Below are 22,567 nucleotides of genomic sequence, written 5' to 3' on the forward strand. Positions count from 1 at the left end.
CTCTCCTCTCCTCTCCTCTCCTCTCCTCTCCTCTCCTCTCCATTCTTTTTTGTTTTCCTTCTGCCAGTGTTTTGTTAAAGCTAGCAGATCTGCAAACAGATGTTTGTTTAGATCCTGACAAGCAATTATCAACCATCAAACAAATGTTTTCTTTCCTCAAAGCAGGATATTCATTTTCCTTTCCTTTCCTTTTATAAGAGTCTGTAAAAAGCCTACATTAGCAGAGTTAATTTAAGACTGTTATTAAAAAGCAAGTGCTATCATTCTCATAGTCCTCCTTGGGGCCAGATCCCAATTTCTGGTTGAAACAGATTGATGAGAATAATTTCACTGATTTCAGAGAGGCTAAATCTGAGATAGGATATTCAGTCTTCACAAGAACATCCTCCTCTGGCCACAGTGGCTCCACTCTACCTGTGAACACTATCCTTGTAGAAAGATTATATAGACCCAATTGCTTTATCAAACACTTTCAGCACCCTTGGAAAACTATGAAAAATTGTTCAGAATTTTTTGTTACAAGATTCTTTTTTCCCCAAGAGAAATTGGCTGTATTGCAATACATTTTTTTTCCCCTAAGTAAATAGATATAGTTTATATCTTCTGGCAGCAATAAGAAGGCAAAAATAAAACAAGCCCTCACAAATCTTGGCTAGATTAATCTTCTAGGGTTTGATCCCTTGGCAAAACTCTGTGGTTTGGCTTTCTCTCTTCTCTTAGTATTGTGTGTGTGTGCCTCATTTTCTTTGATTTCATAGCACTATTTATGTTTATCTGCTAGCTTTTTTCTCAGTTGCCAGTTCCTTTTCCCTTTCTAGATTCTTCAACTACTTGACAATTAAATGCCCTCCTTTTCTGCTTTTTTTAAACTTCATTTCCTCAGCGTCTGTTCCTCAGAATGGGACACTGTACAAGCCACCTCTTCTGCTTTGTCTTTCCTTTTTATTTCTTCCCTAATTTCCTTTATTTCTCTGTCAGTCACTTCTTCTTTCTTACTCTGCATTCAGAAGGATTCAGTTCTCTGAAATTCTCTCTTCTTTTTTTTCCTCCTAGCCTTTTTACCTTGTGCTGTTAAGAATTTGTTGATACAATTTCTGCTGTTTACGTTAGTATTTCCATAACAAATTGCAAAATTGGGCATTTTGGAAAATAAGTTGAAATTAAAATTGTTCTCTTATCTTTCTAGCAGGTTATACCTGGTAGTACAGGTTACATCTTGCTACCAGGTTATCCCTGGTAGGTTACATCAGGTAATACCTCCTCAATTTAAAAGAAAGAAAAAAAGAAAAAAAAAAAAAAAAAAAAACACAACTGGAAATTGCAACAATATATCTTGTTTTTTCAGCAAAATGAAAGGTGTATTTTCAGTCAAAAGTTTTTGTCATTGAAAAGAGGTATTCTGAAGCAAACCAGAGAATTTTCTGTTTTGATAAGGTCTGACAGAACTTCTTATTTTTAAATCCAAGAACTCTACGGAAGTAGCATTCCTGATCTTATCACTGTCTCCTGAATTCAACCACTGACTTCCCATTGACTGAAGCAATGTTAGACCCATGATGTAGGACCTGGAAAGTAACTTTCAATATGGGGGCTTAAAAGCCTCTCATGAGCTGCAGGAACTTACAGCTGCAAGAATACTGTGCTGCTGAGGCTGCCTGGGGAAGTTCAGAGCTGCCTGTGCAGTCGATTGGAACAGATAGTCAGGATGCCAATCTTATCAACCTTTCCAGTTTGAGTTGTTCCTGCCTGTCATTGGTTGGCTCCTGGAAGAGAGTGCTCAGTCTGTAACGATTGTGTCTGTGCAAGGAGGTACAAGTTATTTATCTCCGAGTTGTTTTTGCAGAATCAAATCTGGATTTTTAAGACTATTTTATTTTATTTTCTCCAAAGTTCATTATATATTTTATCCTGTTTGGTAGACATTGTTCTAAACAATGTTTAATGAAAAAAAGTAGATTTAGCAGAGTCCAACAGAGATTGTGAAACATATTTATTTAAAGTACTGAAAATTAAAAGGAGCATCTTAACTTAAACTCTGATTTGGTCTCCTGCCAATTCAAGCAAAGATGAATGAGGGGTATTAAAAATGAACACGGTTCTTATTTTTGTTGGTTACATGGCCACCTTTCTCACTACATACATCAGTTAGCAAAGTCTGCTTTCAGCAGTGGAAATTTCATTATCACTTCTAATTCTGGTTTTGTAACACATTAAAGTTTCCAACAGTTAATGACTCTGGTTTCTTTCCCCACAGGTCTACCTTTCGTGAAAGAACACGGAAGAGGAAAGAAATGACAGTAAGACTGAATTATGAACTCTTAGAAGTCGAGAACAAGAACTGATTGTATTGTGAAAGCTGAATTCACTACTCGCGATTAACGCCGGCAATAGCAGTTGGCGGTGATCGCATGCACGAGATTGCTGAAGCAGATGGAGCACATGTATTACTCACACAGGTTAGGAAAGAAAACATTTATTCCAGTTTGCACTGCAATGTTTAAAGAGCACCACAAACACAACTTTAAAAGCCTGAATTGCTTGGAAATTGACACCAGTGGTTCACTGCCTTCTCTGCAGCTCCCCTCAAACTCGAGACAGAGACTGTCTTATTATAGAAGTAGGTTTTCTTCTCCTCAGATCTGGGCACTTCTGGCCCTGAGATGAGTTGTGTCCCTGTCATTGCCATCCTACTAAAACAAAGACACCTCAGTTACTTCTTGGTTATCTACTTGAGTCAACTATCACCTCTCCCAGTGTCATCCTGCTGCAATCAAGTCTCCCAGAGGTGTTACAGCTCTTAATTACATTGTCTTCAGAGTGCTCAGAGGTTCACTGACAGAAGTGATTTCAGCATACAAAGCACGGCAGCAACATAAACTTATCTAGATAGTAGAGGTCAGTCCTGTCTGTCTATGTTAACCTAACAGCCTGTGCTTTTCCTCCTTCCTTCACCATTTGCCAAAACAGATACGATTTGTTTTTTCTTTGATCCCATGGAGTTGACAGTGACAGATTACTTTCAGTTTCTCATCCTGAGCCTTCCCACTTTCCTGGTGATTTGACCCGTGACATTAGGAAGATCTGTAATCACAGGCAGCTGCCTCTCTGAATAATGTGTAGATACTGCAGGATTGGTGGGATAGGACCACACAAGTCACTGTCTTCCCGTAGAGCAGCTGGGTCCTGCAGATCAGAGGTGGAAAATATCCTTGTGAAACTCAAGGGTTTTACAAAGGTTAAATTTGTAGGCTCACTTCTCTAAAATGTCTGTTTTTTTTTTTTTTTTTTAAACAAAGTCAAGATTTCAGGGTATTTTGAATGTACATATTAGAGACTCTGATAGCAGGGACCCTATTAAACATGAACACTGATTTTGCAATATTTTAATATCCAACTGTGCTACAGGAATAGAATTTTTTTTTATTATTATTATTTTTTTAATTTTTTTAAAATTATTTTATTATTATTATTATTATTATTTTAATTCAGTCTTCAACAAATGGAAAGCCTGTTGAGAGTGGGTTTTGATTTGTGGAGCTAGGACTACACCCTTCTGGGATCCAGCAGTTTGGTACCAAACACATGACCAACTCCAAAAGCAATAACAGGCTCAACAATACTCCAAAAACAGTACTCAATAGTGTAAAACCAAATGATATCTCATAAAATCATATGAAATGGATCTTTAAAGCAAACAGTTAATAGAAGATTCATCAGAGGTGTCTGTGACTTTTAAAGTACAGAGCATAGCTCCAGATACAGAGCAATTCATGCTGAGAAGGACCTCAGGAGGTCTCTTCTCTGACCTCCACAAAGCAGTGCAAGCTTGGAGAGAAGACGGGGAGGATCAGGGATTTTCCAAACCCATCTCAAAGAACATCTCATCCTGGAGAATGCACAGCCTCCTTGGACAGCTTTCTCTACCGCTTGGAGTCCTCATGGGGGGAAAATTTCTCCTTGTAGCTTCAGCAAGCATATCTTGTCCTCACACCATGTCCCATTGCAAAGGGCATTTCTCCATTTCCCTTGTTAGTTACCTGAATGGTCAGCTTTATTCAGTCTTACCTGTAAGTTGATGGGAGAGCGCTCCAGCAGCTCCTCCAGGTCACAGATAAAGATGATAAAGAGGTCGATTCTCACAAACGGGCAGTCACCACTGATACTAGTCTTCTATGTCAGTACCATTTGTTTGGAGAGTAAAAGCAAACTCCAAGAGATAGGAGAGTATGGCAGATGAGAGAGCTCATGGACTAAATCTTGTTATGTATGAGGCATGGTGCTATTCTGTACTGTATTAGAGAAAGCTCATCCACAAGGATTCACTATCTAAATCAGTGAATCTCTAACCTTTACAGCTGTCAAAACCTGTTCATTTCTATAAGACCCTGCTCAGAGTCTAACTAGTCTGATTAAAAGCAAAGTGGTTGGATTATATAGTTATAAGCTGTTTCATGTAAGAAATAATAAATGATTAATGGCATCACATTTTTAAGAGTTCTCCAAACTCTTTTGGCAAATGGCTGACCACAGAGATTAGGATTTTTACAACTGAATCATCAAACCTATTGTAAAGTCTCCTTTAACAATATTACTACTATGTCTCCATGGGCATAAAACAGTTGTCACTAGAATTGATTTCTGGAAGAGACTTCTCAAGGAACACTCAGATACTTTTAGTACAAAACTCCTGCACTGTAGCTCTCTGATTCTCAAGTTTAAAGGTTTCCAGGGCAAGACACAGTACATGGTATTTAATTTAATTTTCATTCAATTGTGTTTCCACAAACCAAGATGTTTGCATAGCCTTCACAGAGACAGTAGTCAGTTTATGTAGTACTTCGGTTGTCTCAGCAAGGGTAATTTCTTGTTTTTCTTGGTTGAAATTTGTGAATCAGCTAACGGCTGGGGGTGCTAAATAAATCATAAGACAGTGTCAGCAAGTTCTAGGTTAACACTTTGCTGATGCAAACTAACCTATTCTGTTATCCAAAACTTTTGCAGGTAAACCAGCCACAGAAATCTTGCAATGCACAGGAAATAGTCTACATTTAGGGACTATCTGAAGGTTCTAATAAGCAGCAAAAACTTACTCTTTACTTGAGGAAATTTCCCTGCGTTACACAATACACAAAATAACCTATATTTTGACTGGAGTGCAATAGGCATACATGCTTGGAATTTTCTGTTCAAAGTTCTGTATATTGTTATATCTATTTTGGAAGAAGACTTTGGAAGCTTTCCTATGAAACTCTCAAAGGTCACTCTAAAAGGAAGGTGTTCATATGTGCCCATAGGAATAGCACCATCTGTGTCATTCTGCAACTATATAACACCAATTTTATTCTATCTTCTACATTATATTCCCCTGAGATTTCTTTATGCAACAGAAGATCACAAAATTGCTGCACCCAGGTAAGTGCAGCATCTGTGTAGAAAGAAACCCAACTGAATGCCCAATTACAAGGTCTGTTTTAACTATAACATATGTATGTTCTTGAGATTATGGAATTAGTAGTGTAGAAACTTGTACACACACTGCTCCGTGTAGCAAGAATTTTCCTGGACTCCAAAACTGAACATGCATGGTGCTCTGTCCAATTCATGGGAGAGGAGATAATACAAGATGTCTGAGATGAGATATTTCAGGCTAGTGTAAAACCTCTTGAGCTCTTTCTGATTGTATTGCACGCCAAACCCTTATCAAGGACTCTTCTTTTTCCTGCAGTCAAAACTGAGAGAAAAATTGTCAGCTTGTCCACCTCTGTAGAGACTGTTGTGTAGGTATAAGATCTTGGCATGTCGGCATGCCTGGCTGTCTTTCAGTGCACATGTTAAATGCAGCGAGTCCCATGCTACCTGGAAGTGCTGCAGACACTGCATGTGTTTCTGTTTAAAAGTGTCTAATCCATGGCTACATTCACAGCACAGCTACAGCATTTGTTTGCAATTTCTGAATATCTGTGTCCAGTAATCCTGCTTGAGCTATTGGTACGGACCTGTTCCTATTGATCTGCCAGACATCTAGAAATCCCAGCATCCAGAACTTCTTGAAAAACAGACATATTTCTCAGCATTTAGAGAATGAAATCAGATATAAGGAAACTTGGACGGTATAATACAGCAACCACTGGTTCACTCTTACTGCAGTTGGCAGACATCACATCTACACATCCTCCTTTTATGCAGGTTGACACACTTCTGAGTAAACTCAGTAACTTACACCAAATGAAATTAACTATTTTCAAAATATACCCTCAATATTTGTTTTTTAAAGTCTTGTTAGGAAGTAAGAATGTAGATGGACTTAAAAAAGGAATAACAGCAAAAACAAGAATCATAGAATCATAGAATCACTTAGGTTGGAAAAGACCTTAAAGGTCATCGAGTCCAACCATGACCTAACCATACTACCCTAACTCTAACAACCCTATGCTAAATCATATCCCTGAGCACCACGTCCAAATGGTTTTTAAACATATCCGGGAATGGTGACTCAACCACCTCCTTGGGGAGCCTATTCCAGTGCTTAACCACCCTTTCTGTAAAGAAGAGTTTGCTGATATGCATTCTAAACTTACTCTGGTACAACTGGAGGCCATTTCCCCCTGTCCTGTCACCAGTCACTGGTGGAAAGAGACCAACCCTGCTCTCACTGCAATCACTTTTCAGATATTGGGAAGAGAGCAATAAGGTCTCCCCTCAGCCTCCTTTTCCTCAGATTAAACAGCCCTAGTTCCTTCAGGGCATATTCTCCGAGCCCTTCACAAGCCTTGTTGCTCTTCTTTGGACCTGCTCCAGCATCTCAATGTCCTTTCTGTACTGAGGTGCCCAAAACTGAACACAGTACTCGAGGTGAGGCCTCACCAGTGCCAAGGGGCAGGATGACTTCCCTAGTCCTGCTCACCACACCATTCCTGATACAAGCCAGGATGCCATTGGCCTCCTTGGCCACCTAGGCACATGCAGCCAACTGTCCATCAGTGCAACAAGATCCCTTTCAATCAGGCAGCTTTCCAGCTGTTCCTCCCCAAGCCTGTAGGGTTGCCTGGGGTTGTTGTGACCAAAATACAGGACCCGACACTTGGTCCTATTGAAACTTATACAGTTAACCTTGGCCCATTGATCCAGTTTATCCAGGTCCCTCTGTAGTACCCTACTTTCCTCAGGCAGATCAACTCTCCCTCCCAACTTGGTGTTGTTTGCAAACTTACTGAGACTGCACTCAACACAGATATATCAATGAGCATTTCCATCAAATAATGCATATTTTCTTACTCTGTATCAATGTTCTGGAGATGTAATTGCTTGCATAATTTTTTATGTTATTAAAATGATATATTAAATATGTGATGTTACATAAACAATAGAGCTTTGAGAGGATCCCACAGAATAAAACAATCAGAACCTCGTTATCCCATGGAGGCTGCAAATACCAATCTTGCCTACAGGGAAATACAACATAACTCTGTGTGGAAGAAGCACTTGAGTGATTTTTCCGAAAACAAACACTTAAATGCAGACTCTCAGAAGCCAAAATATTGCTGACAGTGACCGTCTGCCTTGGAGGTTTTATATTTTCTCTTCCTCTGTACAGTTCCTTTTCCTCTGGTTGGCCACTTTGTGTTGACACCTCAAAGCTAAAAGCTGTTCGTTTCCCTCCCACTCCTCTATTTGCTTTTCTATCCCCACACGCTGGACATGCGAGGTAGAGCTGCCTTTGCACTTCAGAGATCAGCTCGATAGGAGGGCAGCGGAAATCAAACAAGCCTTCAAAGACACATGGGCGGTGAGGCACCCACAAAATGAGCACGCAGATCCAGAACGAGATGGGTGGCCAGCTCTGTCCCAGACAGCCCATCAACAGCCTAACCACAGGTCAGACCAACCCCAATGCTGCTCAAGCTCTCCTCTGGCATTTGCCACGAGGCCAGATATTTCTGCCTAAGGAATTTCCTCCACAGGGATTGCCTTTAAAGAGGGTGAGGGAAGTCAGCTGCCTAAAGAAAGTGCATACATATGTGATAGAATGTAAGACTTTGAAAACAAAGCAAAAAAGCTACCTGTATTCTTCTAGCTTGTTTCACCTCAGCCTCAACTTTCCTAGACATCGGAGAAAAATTGTTTGAAAGCTCATAAAAGTTTTTTTCCTATGTAAATGAGCTCAAGGGATTCTGCTTACTCAGTCCCTGCCCATTCCGTTGCCAGCAGATGTATGCAAAATATTCCTGGTTAAGACCAGCTTACTGAAGTCACTTTTTATTGTTCTTCACTTCATTTCACTAATATAAGACAGAACCTAGGTACTTTTGGCAAGAGGTGAGCCATATTATTTTTGTTATCAAAGCTATTCTACCCAAGCTAGAGACTTGCTTGAACAAAAATGACCATGAAAGAGAAAAAGAAGGGCCCTTTCCCCAAAGATCCAGTGGTCTAAGACAGTAGGCAATGTGCCCACATTCACTCAATACAAAATTTACTGTGATTTGTTTAATTCTTGATTTATGCAGGCACCCACAGGGCTGCTGGCTGGAGGCTCAGTGGGCAGATTAATGCACTCACATATATGCAACTTGGAGGTCCTCATGGCAGGGCTGGGCGTCTACCTGAGCTTTCACTTTTCAGCTATTGTCTAACGTCAGTAGTTTAAAGTGAATTCCAGCAAAAATCCAAAAGCCCTTGCTAGATGTACCTGGTCTCTTTTCCTTCTCTTTCAGCTTTCATGCCCACTTACAATTCTGTCTGTTAAACAGAAATGACTGGTTTTGTAATAAGGAAAAGTGTGATTTCCAGCTCTTGATCCAATTTCTTGTTAACAGAACTCTGAGTATAAAACACACGTAGGAACTTGGACAAGGTGTCGTTTTGAGGGACCAGCAGAGAAAATGTGCTTATAGCAAAGATTTTTGGAGGTTTGGTTTGAGGTATATGGGCAGGTTTCCTAGGGTGAGCTATCAGGAGGAAGAGAAGGAAACTGGTAAGTTAGCAGGGATTTTGTCTGTCATTGTGAGCATATGAGGGGAGAAGTGCCCCACACTTTTGTAATTAGCTTTCACTAAAATGTGCAGTAACGTCTTTGATTTATACTTGCCTGTAGTTTCCAATCAGCTAAGCTGTGTGCTATGCAGTTGTAAAGTATCTTTGATACTTACTAACTAGAACAAAGCAGGCATTAACTTTTTGTCAAAAAACAAAGTGAAATGCTGCATAATCTCCATGTTATGGTTCCTGTTCTCTCTAGTTTAATCTACAACACTGGGAATTTGTTATACAACAAGAAACACATTTTAAGAATTGTCACATTTTGTAATTCCTTTTTGTGTTTGGAGTGTCACAAGCATTGTGGCTCTGGTTCAAGCCAACTGCAGCCTGGAAAATGAAATATAATCTAAAAATACCATAAAAAATGGAAATTCTTAGCGTTAATCTCATGAAAGTCTTTTACATTCTGTAGTGAAGCTATCTGAACCTGAAGGAGACTGCCTGAAAAACAAGGATCTTTACTGTTTGTAGCTCACCACATCAATCCAGACTACACTGAGAGTCCTGTTCAGGAAAGGGTCTTTGTGAACAGACTGCTCCAATTGCTCCACCCAAGTGGCTACTGAAGAACCTGAATAGGTTTTCATGGCAGAGAGGCTCTCTCCTGAAGGAAAGGACAGAGGGCAGTGCCACTGATGAGGATGAGCACCAGAATAGGCTAATGTTTAATGCGCAGGCAGTTTGGATTGTAGCTCCGCTCCTGCTCCTGGTTTCTATGAAGGATATATCTCTTTGTGCAGCAGGTTCCTGACTGTGTGATAGGAAGTATAGCTCTGATAGAAGAATTGCAATGTCATTTACAAAGAAAGGAAGGAGAAAGGCTGCCTAGTGAGGTTGTGGATGCCTCTTGCCTGGAAGCATTCAAGTCCAGGCTGGATGGGGCTTTGAGTCACCTGGTTGAGTGGGAGGTATCCCTGCCTACATCAGGGGTGTTGGAACTAGATGATCTTAAAGATTCCTCCTAACCCAAACAATTCTGTGGTTCTTTGATTCTATATGGAATAAATCCATGCAATACCAGGCAAAAGGGAGAGCTGTAGTCTTGTGCAGATCCATCTATCAAGCTGGACAACATCTACACATGGACCTCTAGCGGTGTTAGAGGACAGAGGACTCAGCAGTAAAAGCTCTGTGGCTTCAGTGACTGGAGATGGTATGCCAATATCATGTATATGAAATGGAAGAACTGACTGGACCTTTCTCCCCCATTGCTGCTCTTTCAGTTAGGCAAAATTCTGTAATTTGCACAGATTGTATGACAGAGCTGAGTAGGAACGTATAAAATTTGCAAATCTGCATTAAAAAAGTATCATGCTGCCAAAATCATTTGTATTTATATCACATCTAATGCTCTTAAGCAGTCCTGTGGGTGAACCTGAAGGGCTGAAGTAGTATTTTTATGCTAATATGCTGTAAAATGTCTTAGCAAAATAAGCAAGTCCCTCTGCAGTGGGTGTTTATTTTCCTTGATATGATTTAGAAGATTATCATGTGACAATCTTTTGTGTTGCATTTATAAAATGATCTCTAGGAGAATAGCACACTATTATAATACATTACAATCTAAAGTTGCTTGAGCAGCAGAAAGCTCCTAATACAGTGCTTCACAATGGAGCACTTAAACAGTTTAGTACAGCTTTCATGTACAGTATTTTAAAGAACTGCTATGAGCCCTTTTTGCATTGCTTTCAGGAAAGCAGGGTAATATTGAGGAAAAAGCTCCTTACCAGAGAGCTTCCTGTCACTGAACGATCATGTTGCTGTTCCAGCAAATCCAGGTGGGAACATTTTCAAGGAAATGTCGAATACTTCTCCTTTTGCCCAGAAACAGCATAGCTATTTTTAGGGATATTTTCCATTGGCCTGCAGCACATTTCAGTTGCTGTAGCATAATGGAGAGTGGCATATTGTATGTTACGTTGAATTGAGAAAATGACTATGTTGCATCATGTCTGTATTTGGCACTGAAGGATGCTGAGATATTCATATTTCCTCATACTAGTGCCAATTTGTATGCAACGCAGATACATCATAAATAGCATGTGAGGTATGGGACGCATCCTGCGCTGCCTTGCCCCCGAGTCAGTTGAGTGTCGCAGTGCGATTGTGTACGGCTGGAGGCACTCCCACTGTGTTTGGGTCATAGTCTGTTTGTGGTCATGAGGCTGAGATTGCGTAAGTATTGCAATGCTGTTAACCCTCACGATCACCACGGACCGAGCATCACGGGCTGATGTCATAACTTTTTGCTTTTAGTTTTCGATTATTGCAACCTTTCTGTACATGTATCTCCATTCCCCCAGAAAATGGCGCGTCTTTTATGTGCAGATCTCAGCAATAACCAAGAAAAGACTTTCTGATTTAAATTGGAAAGATCAGCTACACTCTGTTTGGCAAGCTGAACTGCATATTAAAGTCGCTTTTGATTTAGTCATTTTAAGAGATCCATCCCTTTCACAATTGCTTTCTTTAGCCCTTGACAGTGAGCTAAGGATGTAGTTCATTTTGGTCTTATTTAGAGAAAATTGCAAACAAAAATATTTCCAAAAGTTCTTCTAAACTATTTTTTAAGTAGTTGGTGAATACTGCGTGAGTGAATTAATTTAGGCTGGCCAGCTTGCCACATTGAAAATAAGATTTTAAATGGCTCTAAGAACAGCTGTGTTGGGAGAAATTGGAGCAGAGGCCCCTTGTCCTCAGCATGCTGCTGGTGAGGACGAGTGGCTCCATTATCACTGATGGGGACTTTGTTACAGACTGGAGGTTATTATTTCAGTCAGGATGAAATATCAGTATACTGACATTTAACCCTGTATTCTCAGCTGGTGTTAAGTAGCAGCTCATTAGAGGGGAACATCTATCCTATGGACTGCAGCAATGATTGGGATTTCATGCCCTCACATGGTTCCTGTTGCTGCTTGATGTGTAATATGATGTTGTGCATATCTTTAAAAAATGAAGACATGAGCCACATTTTTCTCGCCTATCTGTTTGAATGCAGGTTATAACATGCAGCACTACCACTGTTCAGGACTATCACACTTAATTGTGCTTGGTGTGCCAAATTTGTGATCTGAACATCACTTAAATGGATCTTGCACACTTTATGATGGATGCTGAATTAAAAAAAAAAAAAAAAACACCAAAAAACCAAAAAAACAAAACAAAAAAAAAACAAACAACCCAAAACAAACAAACAACAAACAAACAAAAAACACCAAAAAACCCACCACCAAAACCTGAAAAAAACAGATCATTTAATTTTCTAATCAATTTACCAGATACAGGCTGTGAGGTATGGAAATATTTTGAGCATTTTCCATGTTTTTTAATGAAGTGTTACTCCAGTGTGAGGTGGATGCTGCAGTCCAGCTGCTGCAGCAGCAGTGCTCTGCGTGGACACGCACACCTTCAGCCAAGGGCAGACAGCTACAGGCACAATTCTCCACTTTTTAATATTTCTTTTCCCCAGTGGATAAACACCTACATAATTTCAGCAATACGAGTGCTACTATTTTGCCTTTGCATAGTTCAGGAGGTAGATGTGGTGGTTCTTGCAGGAGCTTTGTAGCTGGAGGGACCTGCCAGTTAGCATCAGGGTATATTTTCTTCTCCACAACCTGACCTGCTGTTTCCTCCTCCCTTAAAGTCCAACTTCTAAACCAGTGATATTCTGTGGAGATGTGAGATTTATGTTATCCCTGAAAGCTGTGGAACAAGTTTTTCCTTTTTTTGCAGAGTGACTAAGATAATGGGGAACACACTACCAATATTAAAACAAATGTGCGTCAGATCCCCAGAGGTCTTGGATGCCATGCATGCAGCATTTCCTCCAAACATCTGAAAACCAGCATCATTGTTCTTCTGGAGCAAAGGAAACAATAGGACACGTCCATAAATCCTTTCAGAGAAGGGCAGAGATGCGTATAAAGCAATAGGATGCAGACCTCATGTTTGGACAGTAAATGACATAGCTGCGTGCAGGAGGCTCATTGGAGTCCTCCCTTCCCAGATATTCCTTGTGAACAGGCACACACATACAAGCTTCTTTTCTTTGGAAGAATTTTTTTGTGTGTGTGTTTGTTTGTTTATTTAAATTGATATACTGTCAGAATAATTCTCTGCTGCTACAAAGCCTTGAATGAAAAATAAATGCTCTCCTCATACAATCTTAAATTTTTAGGAACACAATACATAGCACTCAAGTGGGGTGGAAGGTCATAAATGTCCATAGGATATCAGCATCCCAAGCTCCATTAAACTAGGATGTAACTAGGAGACAGTGGCAGATATTGGAAATTGATTTTGTTTGGAAGAAATTATTTCAAAGTGACTGCATAAAACAGAGAAGTATGTTGTAATATAACTAAGAAAAATATTTCTTACCCTCAAAGCAAGGGACATACATTGTTTGTTCTGATTCAATATTTCATGTTTTGCCTCTATTAACATTATAACCATTTTGGGTAAAATAATAGATATACAGTGGTAAAAGTGCAAGTGAAAAGAAGGAATACTGCATTCCCCAGGACACTGATTCATTTACATGATTAGAAATCGGAGCTCAAAGATATTTATACTTTAAATTAGTGCACGGTGAATTAAGGCATAACTGACATGAAAAGAAGGATTCAGTGGCATTAAGCTTTCCTGGGAGATGCTGAGCACTTTTGACTTTTGGCAACATCTCTAGGAACTGTATGTATTTTGTGGCCATAGATGTTCATTTCTACAGAGATGGGGAAATTGCCTATCAACACTGCTAAAGAAAAAATTGCATTTTAGTTGAGGCACCTATAAAGAAACAAGAGTTACTTGATTTCCTTTTTTTTGGGGGGAGGGTTAGGGGGTGGAGGGGAGAAGTCTTCAAAAAGTGTGGGACAAAGGTGCCTTGTCAATGTTACAACAAAAAGTTTGGAAAAATCTGTAACAATGGTATCTGCTCTAGGAAATTTTTTTCTTCATAGTCTCCAGAAGAGACCTCTTAAAAGCATTCCTAGGTCTAATCCTGCTTTCCTCATGATCCAAGACACGCACCAAATACCTCCAACCCCCCCTCCCCCCACTCCCCAGTGATGGAGTGCTAGAAGTCATTTTGCTGAGTTGCCCCATGAGGCTGTTATTGAGTATCATGGAGAATCTTCAGAGTTCCAGGCCCTCACAGATGCTTCTGCACTAGTTCCAGTCCCATATGAGTGTAAACTTCACCAGTTCTTGGAGTCTTTTCCAGCCTTTGCCTCCTCATTTCTTTCCATGTTGCAGTACATCTGGATTGATGAAGCTTTCTGATACTGCTTGGTAAAATTACTAGAAGTGTCTGAAGGTAGTGAGTGACAAAGAGGGAGAGATCAACCAGAACAAAATTATGGTAGTAATTATTGGGAGCTCCTTCTGTCCTTTTGTATAATATTTATTTAATATATTTTTAATAGATTGGATATTGGAAGCTTTTATAATTATTCTGACGTTTAAACTCTACTCCTGGAAGCTCAGAGCTCGGTCAGTGTTTGACCTTTTGAAGCTGTGCCAAGTAGTTTAATTAATAATTACTCAACTTATTTATTGAAATTGAGGTTTAACGGAACTAGGCAAAACCTTCTCTATGCAGTCTAGTAATTGATACAGAAGCCTTTCTAGATGGGACAGATATTGCTGTTCATGCTTGAAATGTTGTTACTTTATTAATATGGCAAACCTAAAAATAAGTCCTTGAATACTTTTATACTGTGCTGAAATTGAGTCCAGTCACACACAGTGTCAAGTGTTTTCTAACTTAATATTTGGGAATCCAGCCAAGAAACTGTGTTTTTCTGCCAGAAGTAGAATAACACACCAAGAATATTTCAGTACTCAACAACATTCTTATTAAAAGAACAGAGCCCTTTACAAGTTCTGCATTATTTTGTCTCTCTCTAGGTAAGGTGTTATCTAAAACACTGAGATCTGCATGTAGTTTGCATGCATTTTGTGAAAACTGAGGCTAATTATATAACTATTTTTAATCATTAACTTACATCATTGTAGCTCATTTGCTTTTAAGGCATTTAATACTAAGTTCACCAAATTTGGCTGCATAGAGTCAGACTGTTGAAACCAGTCACAATGAGTTGGATTCCTTATGTATATGCAAATCCTCCATAGCAGAAGAAGGTATGTAGAATACCTCAAACATGGCTGACACAAAGCAAAGGCTGCTGGCAAATATCTCCTTGCAGTGGGATTCCACATGATGCTGCAAACAATAACAACCAATCCTTATGTGAGATGGCTGCATGACTGCACAGTTGTTATTTTCTCCTTATAAGGATTTCAATTAGATTCTATTTTCCAAAGCTGAATTCTCAAAAATGCTCAGCAGTGTGTTCACAGTGAAATCAATCATTGAATTTACTGAAAGCAGAGTAAGACTCTCAAAACTTGAAGAACTTGTGGTCTAGCTTATAGAAAGCTTATAGAAAGACCCTCTAAGCATAGACAAAATAGTATTCCAGGCAAAATAGCAGGGGAAGTTTTCTTTATTCTGTTAGAATATTCGAGGGTACCTACTAATATTTTCGGAGGCAAATATATTTATCCACACTTAATAATGCTTAACTAGCCAAAATTAGGGTTTCAGAGCCTAATACATATAAAATAAAGAATCCATAGAATATTCTTGCAAAGTTCATTTTACAGAGCATGAAACTGAAGTGGAAATTTTGAAGTGACTTGAACAAGAACTGCAAAATTGAAAATTTCAGGCTTGCCAGCCCTAGAAATTTTATGGTGTAGATTTTTTCTCTTAAACTGATTTCCTAGTTGTTGGCTGCCATGTGAATTTATGCAGAAATATATATATATGACTCCTTATTATACAGTGTTTGCTTTACAGGTCATACATTTATACACATGGTTAGATAATTTACTGGTTACTTTAGTGATGCTCTAAGAGCATTCAAAACAGGTGACAGCTGCTTATGAATGGTATTCAATAAATTTCAATCCGTGGCCTCTTGAGATTATAAAAAAGCAGTTCACAGTTTTATACAGATCACTGCAAAATTACCTGATAGAATTTTAAAACAAATAATCCAAAGCAAGAGAATCAATAGTAGCAGGTTGTCCTCAAGAGGCACCTGGATTCATGAGCAATAGATAATAGAACAGCCATGGCTATGCTTCTGCTGTTAGAAAAATTGGCTGTGTTCACATCTGTTTACTTGGGGAAGAAAGCAAAAGACTCATCCTGAGTTGTATTTTGCACAGCAAAATTACAATTTTTGCCCTATTTTTGCCCTTTCCTCTTGAAAAATAAAATTACACAGATACATCTGCTGGCTCTAGGATATTGAGTTCATTAAAAATAAACAATTTGTTTATGATGATATGATTATAAATTAGTGATATACTCACAGTGCATAGTCAGCACTGAAATTCTCCTCATGATCTCTAGAGGAAAAGTGAGCACGGGGTTCTTTGCTCTTTTCATAGACAAAAAATATAATTAAACCTGATTTCTCTTGTAATGTCAATGATCTCTTTGTCTAAAACAGATACTTTAGAGCGTGTTTATTATACACACGCATTGTAAGGGCCTTTAAAACCAGTATCATTGGTCACAAAGACATGATATTTCAATCGGGAAGTCAGTGAACCGCAACCCGTTGAAGCTGTGGGCATACAGAGGAAGCTATGTAAACATCTACTTATTATATGCCTGTACATAACTCCTGTCACTGCTGGAGTGTAGGTGATGGACTGAATGTACCTTTGCTAGCAGTCAGGGTAGCCTCCTGTATTCAGATTCTCACGTTGGTATGACATATCTTAATATCATGCTATACAGTTTCATTCTTCTCTAGGAGTTCAACTTTGCAGAGCACTGACACAGGGCTAATTTAAAATCTCCTTCAGGCACTTCAACATTTTTCAAAAAAACACAACAACTTCTCAGCTGTCTGGTGTACCTGGTCTTCAGTTTTCAATCTAGCAATTCAATATATGGCTCAATCTCAGCATGGCTGTTATGCTGCCCTGTCTTACTGCTTAAGTACACTCCTGCTAAAATAACAGCACCACCACTGGGGATGAATGAATACAAGATAAGAACTGCAGTTTGCCAATTTCAAAGGAAATGGCATAGGAATTTAATTAGATCCACTGTGTACGCCTCATCGGTTCTTAGAGAGGTTTTCAGTTTAGTCGAAGCAGATGTGGATGGTAGTCCCAGAATTAGGATTATTTTGCAAAGAGCCAGATATTAGAGTCTCAAATGGCAGACCAAGGAACTGGGTAGGTCAGGAATTGACTGCATTATTTTTCCGTTCTTCCATTGGACAGTGTGTATTAAAATTGAGAAGAATGCTCATACAAGGCTATCAGACTGCACTGAATATTTTAGTCTCTATTGGATAATTCCAATATATTGAAGAAATTCTATAAGTCATCCAGTCATAACCTGAACATCCTGAGCATTCACAGGGTCCAAAGCAAGACCTGAACATTTTGAGCATCCAAAGCAACACTTTGTTATTTCCAATTTGAATGAATATAAGGTTAAAGAAACTGGAGGTGCCAGCCTCTCTGGCAGCTGAGACATTCCTGCTGTACAGGTTTCACTGCGCAACATCTAGCCAGTGTTGTCTGTGAACCTCCTGGAAGACTGGTGGAATTAGGAATCACAGCCTTCTGCTTCTATCCATAGAGCAACACAACATTACTGTCAGTGACTCTTAATTCCTTCTTAGGACTAAAAGATAATGTTGGAATACAATAATTGCTTTCATAAGTTTGTTTAGCTTGGAGAAGAGAAGGCTCCAAGGAGACCTCATTGTGGCCTTCCAGTACTTGAAGGGAGTGTATAAACAGGAGGGGGAATGGTTGTTCATGAGGGTGGATAGTGATAGGACAACGGGAAGTGGTTTTAAACTGAGACAGGGGAGGTTCAGTTTAGACATTAGGAGAAAGTTTTTCATGCAGAGGACACTGACGCACTGGAACAAGTTGCCCAAGGAGGTTGTGGATGCCCCATCCCTGGAGGCATTCAAGACCAGGCTGGATGTGGCTCTGGGCAGCCTGGTCTGGTGCTTGGTGACTCTGCACATAGCAGGGGGGTTGAAACTTGATGATCATTGTGGTCCTTTTCAACCCAGGCCATACTGTGATTCACATTAATTCACAGCTCTCTGCAGATCTATGCAAAGAAATTTGGGTGAGTTCAGGAACAGATGCTTGCCAAGCATGAATTTTATAGAAAAATAAGCATAATTCTATTTTTTAATCTTTTTGTTTGTTTTACAGATGGCCACTGTTGATGCAGATCAAAAGCTTCCTCTGAAACTCATGTAATGCAGCAGGCCAGTTCACAACACCACATTGCAGTGAAAGTTTACATGGCGAGACTTCATCCGCATGATACATGTCTTGTATCCCTATCCTGCTCCTAACAGGTCACCCTTTGATCTGTTCATTATTCTATTCCACGTTGAAAGGTTTCAGCTTTCCTATACAGAAGCTGATGAAACAAGGGGTTTTATTGTCTCAGCCTGTTTGATTTCCAGACTTTCATAAAGAGGATCAAGGAAGCAGACCAGATGCTCATTATGATATGATGGCTTCAGTATCTCTTTGGTTCCAATATAACTCTTCTGGGGGTGGGTATTCAAGCTCTATTAGTGGCTGTTCACTTCATAGCTTTTACTATATTGCATTCTGATTTTCTCCGTGATCATGGAGTGCTGCAAGATACACTTTCTCCAGGGCCACTGTGTCATATGTGTGTCACATGTTTAATGTTAGTGCTAGAGAAGAAAGCATGGGCAGAAATTTATACTATTCAGATCCTAGCTTCAGTTGCACTGCTCTGTGGTAGAGAACCTTTTTCTGTTACAATTTATTTTTTAAGTAAAGGGAATATACCTTCTTGTCTCCAAATCATTCAGTATCTTTCTTATCTCCTGGAGAGATAAAACTATAGTTAGAATTAGTAGGAAGGTTACTTTTTTTCCACCTTTGGAAAATGTAAAATGAGATAGAGAAAATTTCCTGTCAAAATCCAGAAAAATAGATTTTTTCTTTCTATAATTTGCCAGTTAAAATGCAGTTGCTTGCTTCTTCTCTCTCTCACTGACTTCGAATAAGTCATTGAAGTTGTTGTAGTATAATCTGCCAGGTGGCTGTGCCACACACAGCCATTTGCTTACTCCTTCCCTTCCCAGTGGGATGTGGGAGAGGATAAAAAACAACAATAACAACAAAATCAAACTAGAGAGTTGAGATATAGCTATTTACTAAGATAGAGAAAAGGAAAGCAATAATAGTTATGATAATATACATGTAGGTATATATACACATCAATCTATGTAGCAAACGATGCACAAACAGAATCACAGAATCACAGAATCACAGAATCACCCGGGTTGGAAGGGACCCCAAGGATCATGTAGTTCCAACCCCCCTGCCTAGCAGGGCCACCAAACATACACATTCAGATCAGGTTGCCCAAGACCCCGTCCAACCTGGCCTTAAACACGTCCAAACAATTGCTCATCACTCACCAACTGATGCCCAGCTAGTGGAAGTGGGTCCAGCAGCGGAAGAGAAAAAGTTGAACACTCATTCCTTTCAAAACTCCTTTTTCATGATGTTATATGGTATGGAATACACCTTTGGCCAGTTTAAGACAACTTTCCTAATTGTTTTCACTCCCAGCTCCTTTGGCCTTTCACTGAGAATGGCCTTGACTCTGTACAGCACTGCTTAGCAGCAACTATAAATATCAATGTGTTATCAACATTATTTTTCTCCTAGAACCAAAGCATAGCATCATACCAGACACTCTGAAGAAAACAATTCCATTCCAGCTGAAATTAAGACATAAGTTTAGAAAACTTCAGAGGTTTCTGCCCAAAGATTTGTGGCCTGAACAATTTACAAAGAAGCTGATCTATTTAAAAATGAGTTTTCTGCTAATTCTATTTACATATGTAGATCTGAGATTTAGTGAGCTAATATTTAATTAGAAATAAATAAGCAAATAAAAACTATAATATTCCCCAAATTATTTTGTTCTTTCCTTAGAAGACAGAGCTTCATTTATTCAAGAATTATCTCAAAATAATCACTTTTTCTATGCAATCACATAATGAAACTTTTCATCAAAAGCAGCTACATTTGCTTTTTTTGACAGAGTAAGACTTGAAGTTTGTATCACATCTTTATTCTGTCAACCTCCTAAACTGAGTGCATCAACAAAAGAGTTTTTTGAATGTTTCTTTTTCTGGTGTTCACTAATCTAATATATGGAGTTGGAAATCAGTTAGGGCAAGACACCGAACTTATGAAAAATTGATCTGCCAAATCTCTATAGAGTAGAAGAAATATCAGGAAAATTTAGTCTGTTGAAAGCAATTTACTCAACTAAGAGAATTTGAAAATTGTGAATGAACAGGATCAATAGTAATAGGCAGGAATGCAAACAAAAAAAAATTTTGTTTATATAAGTATAATTTATCCAGTGGTAGATTTTCTAAAGTGAAATGAAGCATCTTGAATCTTAGCAAAAGGATTACAGCATTTCTCAAGATGTGGGCACACTTACTTCTCAGGCACACAGCTTTTTCTCAAACTGTGAAGGCTATGATTTTTTCCCTCACTTGTAGGGCTTGATTCAGAACAAGTCCCTGCCAAAGGAAACTTCACTAGCTTCAGACTGACAGGATACTAAAATTATTAGGATATTAAAAAACAGAGCCCTATTGTTTAAGAAGCTCACTGTATTTTGAGGTTGGATCCATGCATTCACACTGGACAGAGGGTATTTTGAGCTTAAAAGAGAATTAAGAGAAGTTTAAAGCAACCTAGGTTTGGGCTATCAGCAAATTACACCCCTCTCTAACATGGCAAATCATAGAATCACCAAAGCTGGAAAAAACCTCCAAGATCATCCAGTCTAACCATCCACCTATCACAAATATTTCCCAATAAACCTTATCCCTCAGTACAGCATCTGAAATTTTCTTGAACACCTCTGGGGATAATGACTCAACCACTTCCTTGGGCAGCCCATTGCAGTCTTGACCACTCTTTAAGAGAAGAAATACCCAAATACCCAACCTGACCCCCCTTGGGCACAACTTGAGACCATTCCATCTTGTCCTATCTCTAGTTACATGGGAGAAGACACCAACTCCCACTTCACCACAACCTCCTTTCAGCAAGTTGTAGAGAGTGATAAGGTCTGCCCTGAGCCTCTGTTTCTCCAAAATCATGAAATACCATTATGGTTTGTCTCATTTACTTGACAGATGATGTACCTGTCTCACAGTGCAGTGCTTGGTAAGGTTGTACTTTGTTCCACTATTCAAGAAGATTTTGCTCGTGAAGGGTATCACTATGCCATCTTCTCCCTTTATGATGTTATGTAAGGCGCCCATGAGTCTTACAGTCTGGGTTTTGATAGAGAAATGTGAACATGTGGAAAGTCTCTTCCTCAGCATTTGTTTCACTGCCATATGCAAAAGGCAGACGTAGCTGTGGCCTGTCCATGCCAGCTTGCCATCAACTGGATTAATGTGGCTTCTGTATTCACTCATCTCTTTGCTCCTGCAGTAGATCTTTTCCTGCAACTGTTAGAGATGTTCTTCAAAATTTTGTTTCCTTTGTTAGGTTTCTTCTGGGGAGCTTAGTAGGATCACACTTTCTCATTAATCATAAAACTGAATAAATATCAATTTCTTGATGGTAGCAGAAATAGGAAAATAAAAAAAGATAAATAATTGAATTAAAACAAAATGGAAGATTTTCGTTTTTTTCTGGTGAAAAAAAGGAAAAAAATGAAATTTTTATTTTGGGGCTTTTATCACGTGTTGTTTGTTATAATGCTAACTAGTTTCATATACAGTAATTCTCTTTGATCTCATTCGAATTAAAAAAAAAAATCCAAATTGAAAATATCAGTCACAATTGAACTTTCCCAAAAGAATAGTTCTAGTTTGGGAAAACAATGGTATTTTTTTGAAATTCTAATTTTAATTCTAATTCTAATTCTAACTATTATTATTATTATTATTATTATTACTATTATTATTTACAGGGAAACATACATTATTTTGAGACACTTTTTTTTTATTATTTGTCAGTATTTTTCTTTAAATTGTCTATTATTATTTATGCATTATAATTTCTCATTGATATTGAAGACAATGTTGAACTGGATCAAAGGAAAGAATTAACATAGTCTTGTAATATGTTTCCTCCCTCCCTTCCTATAAATGGCTGAAACCCACAATTAAATGTAAAGCTTTTGTGAAGTAAGAGCTTATTTTAGTTGCTGATGAGGCAAAAAGTTCATCAGGATGGCAGGACGAACATGATGTCAGCAGCAGTTCTTGACAGAGTTGCAGAACAGCATTGCTATTTCTGGGTTTTCATTCAGAAGCATGAATGATTGATTGCATTCTACACTGCTTTCCATTTTCATAAATTATTGTAAAATTATATATTAAAAGAGTGAGATCTTTAAATGCAGAGGAAAGGGGAAAATGCAGTC

General features: G+C 38.8%; 1 long non-coding RNA gene across 13 annotated transcripts in view; it reads left to right on the forward strand.

The window, feature by feature from the left end:
- Positions 1–22,567, forward strand: part of LOC122177081 — a 79,407-nt gene that overhangs the window by 48,991 nt on the left and 7,849 nt on the right. For 10 of the 13 annotated variants that reach the window (XR_006177943.1, XR_006177951.1, XR_006177942.1 and 7 more), the window contains 2 exons: positions 2,255–2,456; positions 18,319–18,953. This is a non-coding gene — a long non-coding RNA (uncharacterized LOC122177081). Of the gene's footprint in view, positions 1–2,254; positions 4,486–18,318; positions 18,954–22,567 lie in introns of those variants that run through there. The other 3 variants (XR_006177940.1, XR_006177947.1, XR_006177941.1) reach the window with 3 other exon arrangements.

This window comes from Lagopus leucura, unplaced genomic scaffold (genome assembly GCF_019238085.1).
Source record: "Lagopus leucura isolate 7727_CA_CO unplaced genomic scaffold, USGS_WTPT01 Super-Scaffold_810, whole genome shotgun sequence".
NCBI classification, from domain to species: Eukaryota; Metazoa; Chordata; class Aves; order Galliformes; family Phasianidae; genus Lagopus; species Lagopus leucura.